We start from the raw sequence: 13480 nt of genomic DNA on the forward strand, positions 1-13480 counted from the left end.
ATAATTAAGCAGAAAATTAAAAAGACTGCGTTCCAGTTTCACAATCTTTTGGCTTAATCAATTTTTTTTTTTTTGCTCTGCATACAGGTCTAATTGCTTTCTCGTTTTATCTTTCTATAAGGTAGGGATCATATCCACTTCATTAGATTGTTGTAAGTGATAAATGGAATTAGAAAAGATTTCCTTAAAGGGGATATTACCTGTGGAGGAGGTTTCTTCATTTGAATTCATCCAGGCATATTTCTCTTTGGCCCTTCATTCATTCCTTTAATATGTATTTATTGAACACCTGCTTTGGGCCAGTTACGCTTCTAGGTGCTAGAGATCTCACTGGGAAAACATAGCCAGAAAATGCCATGTCCTCACATAGAACCCAGACATGGAGGGCAAGGCAAACAGTAAAGGAAATGAATAAGTAAATTACAAAGTAAGTCAGAAGGCGTTAAGGGCTACTGGGAAAACAAAGCAGGAAAAGCAGGTGGGGAGGAGTGGATTGGGGAGCAGGGGGTGATTCAGTTTTTTTTTTAATTTTAACTTTATTGGAGTACAGTTGATTTACATTGTTGTATTAGTTCAGGTGTACAGCAAAGTGATTCAGTTATACATATACATATATTCATCCTTTTTTTTGATTCTTTTCTCATATAAGTTATTCCAGAATATTGAGTAGAGTTCCCTGTACTCTAGTAGGTCCTTGTTGGTTATCTATTTTATATATAGTAGTGTGTGTGTGTTCATCCCAAGTTCCTAATATACCCCCCCCCCACACACACACATTTCCCCTTTGGTAACCATAAGTTTGTTTTCAATATCTGTAAGTCGGTTTCTGTTTTCATTTGTTTCATCTTCTTTTAAAATTAGATTCTACCTATGAGTGATATCATAGGATATTTGTCTTTCTCTGTCTGACTTAGGGGACTCCTCGCTGAGAGGGTGACACGTCAGCAAAATCTTGAGGGATGTGAGGAAAGCCAGGGCAGCTTTTATGGAATAGAGTCCCATAAAACCTGTCCATGGGACGTTAGTCCTAAGAAATGCTGAGCTTAAAAAGGGTTTCACTGTTTAATAAGTTGGGAACTAAATTTTAGAAGTTTACAAACCTTGCTAGCATATTAAATAATTTGAAAAGGTCTGCTAGAACGAAACCTATTTAACTCAAACATATTTTCAAATTTTTTCTTCCTTCTCTCCCTCCCTCCCTTCTTCCTTCCCTCCCTCCTTTCCTCTCCCTTCCTCCCTTTCTTTCTTTCCTAATAAGCCAGAGCAGCTACTATAGCTCTAAACCAACCCTCAAATGTGCATACAACCCTGTTGACTGGTGATCAGTAGGGCTTCCGAGGCAGAACAGTCCAGGAAAAATGCCTCCATTCCGGGACCCTGGACCTAGGTATGAGACTGGCACCTGCCACTTTGTCCCTGAGCAAACTGAACTTTCCTTACTTTTGGTTTCATCGTCTCTAAATCGTGCATCATAGGAATACCAACTAGGCGGGGTTGTTGTGACGGTTAAATAAAATACAGTGTTAAAGCACTTGCTAAATTTTAAAACCCTACAAATACAGGTGTCTTATGTGCTTTTTTTATTCACTTTTTTGGAATTTGGGATGAGTCAGTCCACGGCTGTTCCCCTGTCTGGGGTTCATTTATAAAGAGCTTGCCAAAGGAGCGTTGAAGGAGAAGGAATGAACATTCTGGGTCTGTGAGAGTGAAGAGCTGCGCCCCTGGACCAGGATCCAAACCTCGGGGCCTTATTAGCATCAGGCTCCCATCAGCTAAATTAATGACTCACAGGCCCATTTCTCTACTTGAGCTAGTGGTTCCCAAACTTTGGAGCATACCAGAATCACTTGGGTGTTTTAAAAACATACTGTCATCTGCCTCCAACCCTGAGACATTCTGACTTCATTGCTGTGGGCTGTGACTTGAGCATCAGGAAAACTTTAAAAAGCTTTCCAAGTGATTCCAGTGTATGGCAAGATTTGGAGACCACTGATTTAAACTAATCCCTGTGATCTTCTTTTTTAGCAGCCTGGCCAAGAAAAAAGCTTCCAAATAGATTGTTGTTACAAATCGATGAATTAGATTCTTTTTTTCTTCTGGGAAGGTAAACAAGCAAGAAGGAGGCAAGGGAGGGAAGGAGGAGAGGGAGGAGAATTTGCTTTTATCAGTTGCCTATTTGGACAAGGCATTGTGCCTTCATATGCATTTAATCTTCCCAATAACTCTGATACTTAAATAGTGTGATTCCATTTTAAAGATGCAATCATTGATCATAGCTTATTTCCTAAGAAATTTGAAACAGGACATTGGTCCTGTTTTTCTTGGTCCTTTCCCCCAACTGTGACAGCCGCTCAACTTTTCTTTAGGCTCACAGTGCTTCTCCCACCCTCTTTTTCCCTCTCCTTAGCTTTCTGGTAAAATCTGGTATGCAGCATTTCTGTGTGCATGGCAAATGAAATCAGTGTTACATTTTTTGGAGGGTGGGGCATTTTTGTATTTTAAGCTTAAATATGATTGGGAAATGACATACTTTATTCCTTTATAGTGACTGTACATATAAGGTAGCTTAATAAACAGTAAATGTAGGAGTTTTTGGAGAGAGGCCCTTTCTAAGCCAAGCACCCATACCCTATAGCTTCAGACCTATCAGTAAGGCTGGCCCTACTTTTTCCATTTCCCAGATTAGCTAAAGACTTCATGGAATGGGAAGAGATGCTCTCCCTTGATAATAGTTTATTCATTGAACATTTATGGAGCACCTACTGTGTGCTAGGCACTAGGAATAAAAAGGGAACTAAAACATCTGTGACACTAAAGGCAATGACAGCTGAACAGCAAAGACAGACATGTTAACAATAATTAAAGTATGATAAATATAGTCATAGAAGTGTGTTGATGGAGGAAGTCCTGATGGACCACCCTGGGCTGTTACAGGGAGGGGACGGGGCTGGCATCTTGGCATCAAGGTGACTCATGCACCCCTTTGCTGAACCTAACCACCAATGTTCGAAAGATCCTTCCGTGAGGACAGTAGGAAAGTTATTAAAGAGGAAATCCAGGTTGTAAGAAGTTGAATGACTTGCCCAGGGTCACAAAAGCCATAAGAGGTAGAAATTAGACTCCTGCTCGTGTGTTCTGACTCCAAGTTTAGCGTTGTTTCCATGACGCCGCCTTTCCTCTGCTGGTTCAGCTTCTGGCAGGACCACAGAGCTGAGAACGTGCTCGGTGACTTGTAGCATCAGGTGACATCTTGATTATTTTTTCAAGTTGAACCTGGTTGCCAAGGAAAACTGTCTCCCTTCTGAACTCAGGCAGCGAATATCTCCGATGAAAGTAGAGCCTTGAAATAAAAGAACTCCAGAAAACCCCAGGTATAAAGTAAATCTAAGATGTATCGCCCTGTTCAGAAATTTATGGTACAAATACAGATGTCCTTAAATATTTAAAATCACCAGCATTCTTTTGCCTTGGGTGTTATATAATTTCATATTTTGCAAATTGGGTTTTATTCAAATAAATGCAATTTTATTTCAGATGCTTTTAAATCCTTTCCATTCATAATTTTCTCCCCATCTTTATTACCAGCTTAGGCATTGCCAATTCACTAATGATTCCCAAGTAAATTTTTCTGGCTACAGATTTCTTCTAAATCATTCTTGAGGCTGGTAGAATCTGGCTGTTCCCCAGGCCTTTAAGCCTTGCATATCCCAAACCAAACTCATTATTTTCTTAACATCACCTTTATTTGTATCTCTTTAACATCCTATCATTAATTCAGTTGCCCAAGCCAGACACTAAAGTCTGTTGATTCTAGCTTTCCTGCCAAATACCCTCCCATCCCTCTCCCCCACCTCACCGCCACAATTCTGCTTCAGCCCCCGTTCTTTGGCACCTAACAGCTGCCCTGGATCTTAACTGTACGCCCTGAAACAATGAGTATTTTCCCACACTAATCCATCTTTCTTAGCACACAGAGCATTGTCCAGCCAGCTTAAACCAAACCAGAAGGCTTTTCTTATTTTAACTCAATATTCAAATCTCTCTAAAAGGCCGGTCCATTTTCCCTTGTCAGTTAAGTAAAATACCTTGAAAATAAACTTCTTTGAGGATGGAAGCGTTTATTGTGTCTCAAGGCCATCATTCTGAATCCTGGTGATTATTATACACTCTCCATGTTGTAGTCAGCATGACATTTGGCTTACGTGGTTGTCTTATCCTCTTTTAAGTTCAGTTTTAAAATAAACTCTTCTTACGTCAGCGGTTCTTAACCTTTCTGGAGTCGTGAACCCTTCTGAGAATGTGATGAAACTGATGGGTCTTCTCTTGAGAACAGTGCACAGGCACACACATACACATGTATTTTGCCTACAACTTCAAGACTTTCTCAATTCATCCTTGGATCCCTAGAACTAGCGTGACATCTGGGTTGAGGACCCCTGCCTTATGTGAAATTGTTTTCTTTCTTTCATGTGAGAGGCATGGTATGCATTTCTGTTTTAAGGAAACGTTTTAATGAAGTTGGTCCCATCTGATTTGATTAGCTGTAACACTTGCCCACTGTTTGGACCTTGTTTTTCAAGCATGGCCTGCGATAGGGCTGTTTACCTGTATCGTCATCCTGATTACACCCTTAACTAGCTGTAGGACTTTGTTTTGCCCTATAACTAGCAAGATATAGTAGAAATCTACTTAGATCCTCAGCCAGGGGACCTAAATTCTTGTCGCTATATGCTCTGCTAAGTTTGTAAACTTTTTTTAGAAACACAGCTCTAGTGTAAAATGAGGCACGTCTGCCATGATGGTACTTCGTTGTATTGGAAGAGTACTTTCACTCCTGCTGTTGCACTTTATCCTACCCAAGACCTGATGAGAAGGTCGATGAGTTATGTATTCAGTGCATAGGGATAAATAAGGAAAGGAACACAGAGAGAGGCTTGCTCCAAATTAGTTACATCTGGAGATATGTAAGAGGTCCCATTCTGATCCTAGCACCCTACTGTCTTCACCATACACCTGTACTCTTCAACTAACTTCATGATTTAATTCAAGCTACACACGAGACTAAGGCATCAAGGCAGCAACGGGTGGAACCATTTACATCAAATGAGGTCTGTACAACAGTCTGACTGTGATAGGAAGAAAAAAGTTGTGAGCAGGCATGAATGATGACTGATTTTGGCTAATATGGTCGGTACTGGTACACTCAATTATTAATCATTTTATCTTGTATAAAATGGGCCATCTTAGAAAAGGTAGTAAGTTTGAACAATTTTGGCGTATGGATTTTTCTCCTGAACTACCCTTAACTATACTCAGGAATTAGAAATACAATCTGTGTTAATTTTACTGGCGCTCCCTAGCTTATTTTTTGTATCCTCTAAAGAACCAGTCTTATTAGGCTGTTTAGTCTGGCCCTCGTGCTTTCTCTTTCTCTCTCTCCTCTCTCTCTCTGTCTGTCTCTCTCTCTCCCCTCTTTCCTTTCTCACATCCTGTTTCTGATTTGTTGAAGCTTAAAGTCCAACGAGCCTTGAAAATTTGTTACATCTCTCCTCATGCAAGAAGGAAACTGAGGCCCAGAACAGTTAAATCATTTGCTGGAGGTCACCCGCGGCTGATCAGTAGCAGATCCAAGAGAAGATCACAGGGGACTACTGCTCCCCACCTATTTTCCTGTCTTTTTAAGCAGTAAAATTAATATCCTGACACTTAGAAAATTCAAGATCCAACAAAGAAAGGCTTGTAACAGCAAAAAACGCATAATTAAGTTTACAATTGCTTTCCAAGTACTGCAATTATATACGTGTCTACCCTCCCCCTCCCCCCCCCCCCCCCCAGCATACGCACGCCCATTAAGTTCTACCTCACAGAATATGCTGCTCTAATTAAATAGTTTCACCTTTGGTCTTATTTGTTTTTTTCTGGAGCCTGTCTGAAATATGGAGAAATAAGCTCGCCATTTCTCCAGTTAAAAGGATAAAACTTTTGCTACTCGAAACTTTGTTTCTGTCAAATTGAACGCTGGCATCCTAGCTCTTCAAAGGGCAGTTTTGTGTCGATGAGTGCATCAGAGGCTATTTAATGAGAGCCAGTGTTGTACTTGGCACTTCGTTAGGCAAGCCAGAAAAGACAGGGGAAAAAATCCATAATCCTGTTAGAAAGGAGTTGGGAGGTAGAGCTTAAAAGCAAACCTCTGAAATGGTTAAATAACAGTGAGGTCATATGTAGAAGAGAACATTGTATAACAGAGAGAGACAATGATCGATACACTCAAGAATAGAAAATAACAGCTTTGTGGGCAAAACAGGATTTTAACTTGGACTTGACCAATGACGCCAAATGCTTGGGCAATGACACTGGAGTAGAAGTTAACAGAGAGTGTGAGATGGGCAGTGGATGACCAGCCTGACTGTGAGATTTGACTAGTTGGGATGCAAGTTGAGTTGGGTAGGTGGGTGGATAGGCAGAGAGCTTGATAATGAGGGCTCAAGGCCCTTGAATTTGAATCCCAGCTGTGTAACTTTGGGCAAATTACTCATCTATGCCTCCGTTTCCTTGGGTAAAATGGGATTACCAATAATCCCTCTCTCATATTGTTGATGAGAAGATGTCATTAGCTTTATAAGTTCTAAACACAAGTAAAGTTTAGAACAAGGCCTTCTATGTGTTCTGTTCACTTTAGTAAGCGTCTTTATGCCCTTTGGTTTGGTTGGGAACTTAAACTGAATGCGCTCCAACAATATTATTATATTTAGGGTGAAGCCAGAAAATAAAGACCTGCAAGTGGTCTGAGGAGTTTGAACTTGAATAAACAACAGAGCCTTTCTCAGGCAGAATTGGATTTAGAAAAGCTGGGCTTAGAAGGGATCTGTTCAAACCTCCAGAAAACCTTAGTACCTTGCCTTCTACACTTTACTGGTTGCTCGAAGAGCTCAGCCCTGGAGAAGGAAACGACTTGGTCGCCTGCACTCGCATGTGGACTGGTGACAAACAGCACAGAAGGCATTTGTCTGAAAAAAAAAAAATGGATTTCAAGGGATTAAAGTTAGTCAAATTTTTATGGTTCTTTCTCTTGGTAGTGGGTCTTTAAGGGTCCAGTTCTCAGGTTAATAAGTAAAAAAACTGGAAAACCAGGTTGGTAGATTGAATATTAACGAGCCCCTCTTGGATAGTTACTTCACTAGTAACATGGTGAGATGATGTCTGCTTGAGTTCTGAATAGACGCCTGCCTTCTTGAGAATCATCTTTGACCCTGATAACCTCTAAGCACAGGACAAGTCTGCACTGATTCCTCCTTTGGGCCTTCCAGGGAGACTGATAAGCAGAACTAGACAACTATGTCCAATTGTTGAGGGTGGTGAGGTAGAGTTAACTTCTGGAATCTATTAGTCAGTCGTCCTGAGACCCTCCTTAGGTTTACTTTAGTGAGGCTTTTCTCCAATTCGGATCGTCTGGTCTTTGCATAATTACAATGTCTTCCCTCCGGAATTTGGTAGTGATTCTTGGTCTGTGACTCTAAAGGGAAAAGACCTAACAAGTAACTTGCCATTTTCATTAAATTGAGCCAACCTCTCAAATAGGTAAACTACTTTTAAACCTACAGCAGCTGAAGATTGTCTTGGATGAGTTCAAAAGTTTTTCTCCCAAATCTGAAAATTGTTTTAAAAATTCTCCTCCATGCTTTATGTTTTGCAGCCTTGGCTTCTGCCATCATGATTTAGGAATATGAATCAGTGACTTTACCTATACATGATGGTGACCAAGGTCAACAAGAGGCTTGGGGAAAAAAAAATTCCTAAGCCCATTCTACTACTTCAGATGGGGAATTTGCAATAAATAAGGGCAAAGTATGTGCCAAACCTCATGCTAGATGTTTATTTTTCAGTAATGCATGCAGAGTGATTAACATACACAACATTATGATCAACAGAAGCTATGGAAAACATACCAGACAAGGTACTAAGGACACAAACTAAATATTACAAACAGACATGCTCTCTGCTTCACCTTCACCTTCACCTTCACCTTCATGTAGCCACACCATCTAAAATACGTTCTCATGTTTGCAGAAATAAATATTAAGGATTATTTTTGAGACCTTCCCTACTGATTCCTGAGAACATAACTATAGAAATGACAAATACAGTGCAAGACCAGCAATAGTATATTTGTATTTTTCTAAAAAAGAAGTTTTCTTGCTGTTGTAGAGGAATTAAAATAAAAGCTAGTTACCCTTTCTGCCCTTTTAAACTCCCCTTGTGGATCAGATGCCCGGAGCCCCCAACCCCCCCCCGCCCCCAAATTTCCGGATGTGTCCAGAGAGCCCCTCATATTGGGATTGGCCTTTTCTGCCTTTCTCTCTCTTTTTCTTCCCTGCCCCCTCCCCATTTTTAAAGGGCTTTAAAGAACATCTCTGGGAGACAAAAATAGCTCCAGTTGTGAGAGGCCTACACACTGGGAATGCAACTGAGAGATGCAAGTCAGCAAGTGCGAGCCGAGAACAGGAGTGTCTGGCCCTGGGTGGATGCTTCTCGCTGTTTGGGTGCCGCTTCTCTGCCTGGGCCCGGTGGGTAGAAGGGAAAACGGTTTTTCAGGGGTGGGCGGTGGGTCGGGTAGATTTGGGGTCCGGCCTTGGAAGGAAGGGAGACCCCAGCATTCGGGGCCGAGGGGCTTTTCCTTCCCCTCCCCCCACGTTTAAAACAAGCAAACAAACCGTATTTTGCCCAGCCGGGGATTGGCGACGGTCAAAAGGGAGCCATTGGCACTGAATGTCACCCTGAAGGTAAAATGAAAGACAAAAGATGAACGCATGCTTGCTTTCCGTTCAGCAGCGGCTGCGGCGGCGGCAGTAGCAGCAGCAGGATTTAAAGGGGAAAAAAAAAAACCCCACAAAAAAACCACACGCACAGACACACATAAATACACACCCAGGGGCGTCAATTATGCCAACGCAATAATGCAATCAAATCATGACAGTGCCGGGAATTTTTTTTTTTTGGTGGTGGTGGGGGGGAAGCTAGATATGTATTTTGCAAAAGGGAGAGAAAGGCATGCAAACAGAAACGTGCACATACCACGTAACCACCCGAGGAGAACCTGGCAGCCTCTCTCTTCTTCTGCCAAGTTATCATTGAGAAAACAGACAGGCATCATGACGTCCTGGGTCACAGGGAGTGCGGACCGACGCTACCAAGAGCAAAGGGAGGCGCCCGGGCGCTCCGGCTAGCGGCGGGCGCCCCTCGGCCCCTGGCCGCCCGGCTCGGTGAGTGCACAGCCGCGCGGGACGCGGACCCCCGGGGCCAGGCCGGCCCCGCACCCGCGGGGGCCCAGCGGGGGGCCGTGCCCTTGGCCCCGGTGCGCCGGCCGACACCCCCTCGCCCGCCCGAGGTCGCGGGAGCCCAGTGAAAGGAGGCGTGTGTAAGATGTGCAATGTTCCTGCATGGGGGTTTTGTAGACTTTCCCAGCCAAAGCGACCGGCTTCGGCTTCTTTAAAACCCCCGACGACTCACCTGCTTAACCTGCTGCAGTTCTGACCCTGCCAAGGTAACTGGTCCAAATCCTTATCATCAACATCTGGAGACAGACATTTGCATCTGGGGCATCCTTGATTTGCAGTCCTGGTGGAAATCTCTATTGCTCTCCCCCCCTTCCCCCCTTCACTTGTTTAGAGTCTCTTGGAGGAAAAAAAAAAAGCAACCCCTCCCTCCATAACACAACCATAAGTCCTGTTCCCCTGTTGTAGACGCCTGACCATGACTGCAAAACTGTCAGCGCGTGTGCTAGAGACACTGATCAATTCTCATTTCCATGAGATTTGTTCTTTAAAACACCTCTCCCATCCCCCTTCCTGGAGAGAGACTTCAGGGCTTGGGAAAGTGGCCAAGAGTAAGGGCAGAGTTAGGGCGCTGGGACTGGGATGGGTCGGGGGGAGTCCTCCCGTCTCAGGGGGCGAGGGAATCCGGGGAAGGGGTCGTTGGGGGGAGGGTGGTGTCAAGAGTTGAGGACCGCTGTCGTGGGCTGGCAGATCCTTCGGGTGCTTGCTGCTGCTGTAGTCCTAGGTGTCTCCTTCCTGTCCTCTACGCCTCATTCCCTCTGTCTCCCCAACCCGTTCACCTTCCCGTGGGAGTCTCTGAAGTTACACGGAGGTCACCCGACCGTCCTTTTAAGTATTTCAAACCACCTACCCCCTCCCACCCCTCGAGTCTATCGGATGCGTGCAGAATAGACCATAGACCGCCCCCCCCCCCCCCCCCCGCCCCATGTTTGGTGATGGGCGATTCTCAGAGAGAGACACAGAGGGCAAAGCTCTCCTCCTCCCCTTCTCTTCCCTTCCGGCAACCTTTTCCTAACCGCACCCCCTCCCCCTTTCAGAATCTTAATGAACAATTCTGGAAAAGTCCGGAAGGGCCTGGAGAAACCCCTCGCATGCCTCCCTGTTGTGGAATGATTATGTGTTTATTTCTTGTGCTTGCTTGGGGTGTGTTGTGAATTGCCCCTTGGGTTGGCTATAAGCTAGTGAGGCTTGTTTGCTGTGTGTGGGTGTGTAGTACCAGGACTACAGTGGCTGCACAAAAAGACACAGGCAGACCCAGAAAGCACTTGATTTTGCTACTCTAAACCAGAGGGCAATGTTGAAAATAACACCTTCACGCTCTCTCTTTAAAAAAAAAAAAAAAAGGAAGAAGAAGAAAGAAAGAAAAAAAACAGAAAAAAGAAAGAAATTCCCAGCATGTGAGTTAAGTGCAGCTGTTAGGTTCACATATGACTTCCTACTCTTTTCAAAACACTCCTGCTTAATACTTTAAGTCAAGAGCAGGAGACCTGGGCATGTTTTGAAGTGTTGTGGAGCAGCTGAAAGACTTGGTCTAGTTTTGAAGAGAAGCTCTCTTTTGTTTCTCACACTGCCCGAAGACCAAATAGGGGAGTGTGTTTGGAAAATGCCCAAATTCAGAAGCAGCAGGCAACAGAAAAGAGGAAGAAATGTCCTCTTGGGGAAAGCAAGGGATGGGACCGGGGAGTGGGGGAGAGGTGTCAGGGTTCTTTTTTCTTTTTTTTTTTTTTCCTGTCTAGTAGATTTGATGTTATCAAAATGAGCTAACCAACCTGAGAAACAGTTTTCTGTCCTTGTGGGCAAGAGAGGGAAGTTTGAACAATTCTCAAATCTGAGCTGAGGAATAGCTGACAGAAGGAAGCTACTTGAAAACATGGATGGAGATGAAATCACGAGATAGGGCTTCCTTACCTTCAAATACGGAGAGTCAAGTATATCATGAAACAGGCCTGTGTGATCTTTCAAATAGAGATTTGTCTGTCAAGCATGGCTTTGTTATTTTTACTAAAACAGTTCTCGTAACTCTTTCAACTCATGTTATGGAATATTAGAAGTGTGTATATTGAGAATGGAATCATATAACACTTACAACTGTCCATTGACTGGGGTGATGAATGTAGATAAAAAAATCTTTTCTTTAACAAATCAAAATAGCATTTAAATTTTTGTGCATGGTGTATACCAAAACCTGCTGGTCTTGTTTAAGGAGGGGGATTACCAAGGGAGCAAAGGGACCTTCTGATGGGTGGTGCTTTAGCAAAACAGAACAGATCAATCCATTTGGTTTCCATGTCTGCGCCGCTCAATTTATTCTGTACAATTTTTCCAGAAATTAAAAGGTTACCAGGAGAGTTCTGTGTTCCCATCTCTAACGGAGTACCACTTATTACTGCACCAGGATTTCAATATTAGTTGATCTGGAAGATATTTCATCTTTCATTTTGAGCTCTGAATTTGAATCAGCCTGAGAATGGCAGGGCAGCAGGATGAGGTATATCTAACCTCATAGGCAGGCAGCTGTAGGGCTGGGAGGGAAAGTGTTGCTGAGAAGACTATCTGGGGCTGTTCTCAGTAGCCTTGTTTACAGGGACATTTCAGTTGCAGCTGGAATTTTCGCAAGAGCCTGCCAGAGGTAATGGGCTTATGTTTGAAATTGATCCTAAGTGTCTCCTTTTTTATCTCCTTCATGGACTTGCTCTGCACCTTAGCTCAACACTCAAGGCAAAACTTTGCTGAGGCCCCATGATGTTTGCTAACATAGACAAATCCCTGGATTACTGTGTCGCAGGAAAGGAGGTTATTTATGAGGTGCTCTCTTGTTTACAGATGTGTCCATGCAAATGGCTTTAGTCCAGTTTTACTTATTTTTAAATGTTGTGCGTGCTTGATTGTGTTAAATGCAAAACAAATTACATCCAAGGAAGTTAACATCTGCCTTACAGGTTGACCTACGAAATTGATTTCAAGCAGACACTGGAGATCTCATTATCCCAGTGAGGGTAATTTATGACATAAAGTAGGAATTTTGTATTTGTTTCAAAATGGTTGGAAAACTGTGGGAACAGAAAGATTTTGAGGGAAATGCCAAAAGCCGCATTAATGAAGAAAAACAATGTTGAGATACTTTTGAATAATAGATAGGCTATGTAATGGTCAACCGCAAGATAAAATTTTTACACAGTATCTTTATGGCTTTAAATTGGCTGCATTGTAAACTAAGCTTATTCCTCTATTAAGTCAGTATACTTTTCAATTATTTAACATTTCTGGCCAACCTATCTTCTGTGGTCTTTTTCTATACACATCAGAAATGATGTGTACGGTAGTAATTACTGGTTGCTAGTGTGCGGACTTTGCAGTGAAGAGAGGTTTAATTTTAACTTCTTGGTAGAAATACTGTGATGAATGCACAGAGAAAAAAGAAAAGTTATGGAAACAGACTGAGCCCTATGCAATGGAGAGAGCTACAGCCTCGACATGTACCTAATACAATTTGAGTTATTGGGAAACCTTGACAGTATCTGCCTCCTAGGTGCTGTGTGTTTGGAAAGACTATATCTCCGTTTAAATGCAGGTCTTCTGTTTTCTCCAGGGAGCAGTTGGTGAATCTTTCCATTGAACCACTGGTATGAGAAAACCAACTGAAAAATTCTCCGTGAACAACAGAATCTGCCATTTTGAAGTAATGATTACCGAGTTTCCTAATATTGTGATTTTTGAAATTCACTGAAAATATCTTTATAAAGTCAAAATAATGTACCTCTTGTGCCAACAAAGAAATTTTCTCTTGTCCCTTTGTTGTCAGTTCTTAAAAGCTGTGAAATAAGTCTGCTTTGCAATTTAGTTTTAAGGTTAATGTTGCCATCCCAGTAGAGTAAGTGGGCCTTAGGAAGCAGAGTAGGGAATTACATAGGAGTTCTACGTGCTCTTCATGCTCTCAGACTCTCAGAGGGGGGCAGGGTGCAGTAGGAAAGCTTAAGGATCTTTCTCTGGAAGCATCTTCTTTTGATTCCTTTGAAGCTAATTTGTAATAGTGTTTTGTACTGGACTCAATGGTAGTGGTGGCCAAACAGAAGAGACAGAGCCTGTGGGGCCTTCTTTTGAGAGATGATTGCAGAAAGTAATTCAGTCTTTTGAAATAGAATGTAGAC

This window comes from Hippopotamus amphibius, chromosome 3, assembly GCF_030028045.1.
Source record: "Hippopotamus amphibius kiboko isolate mHipAmp2 chromosome 3, mHipAmp2.hap2, whole genome shotgun sequence".
Classification (NCBI taxonomy): domain Eukaryota; kingdom Metazoa; phylum Chordata; class Mammalia; order Artiodactyla; family Hippopotamidae; genus Hippopotamus; species Hippopotamus amphibius.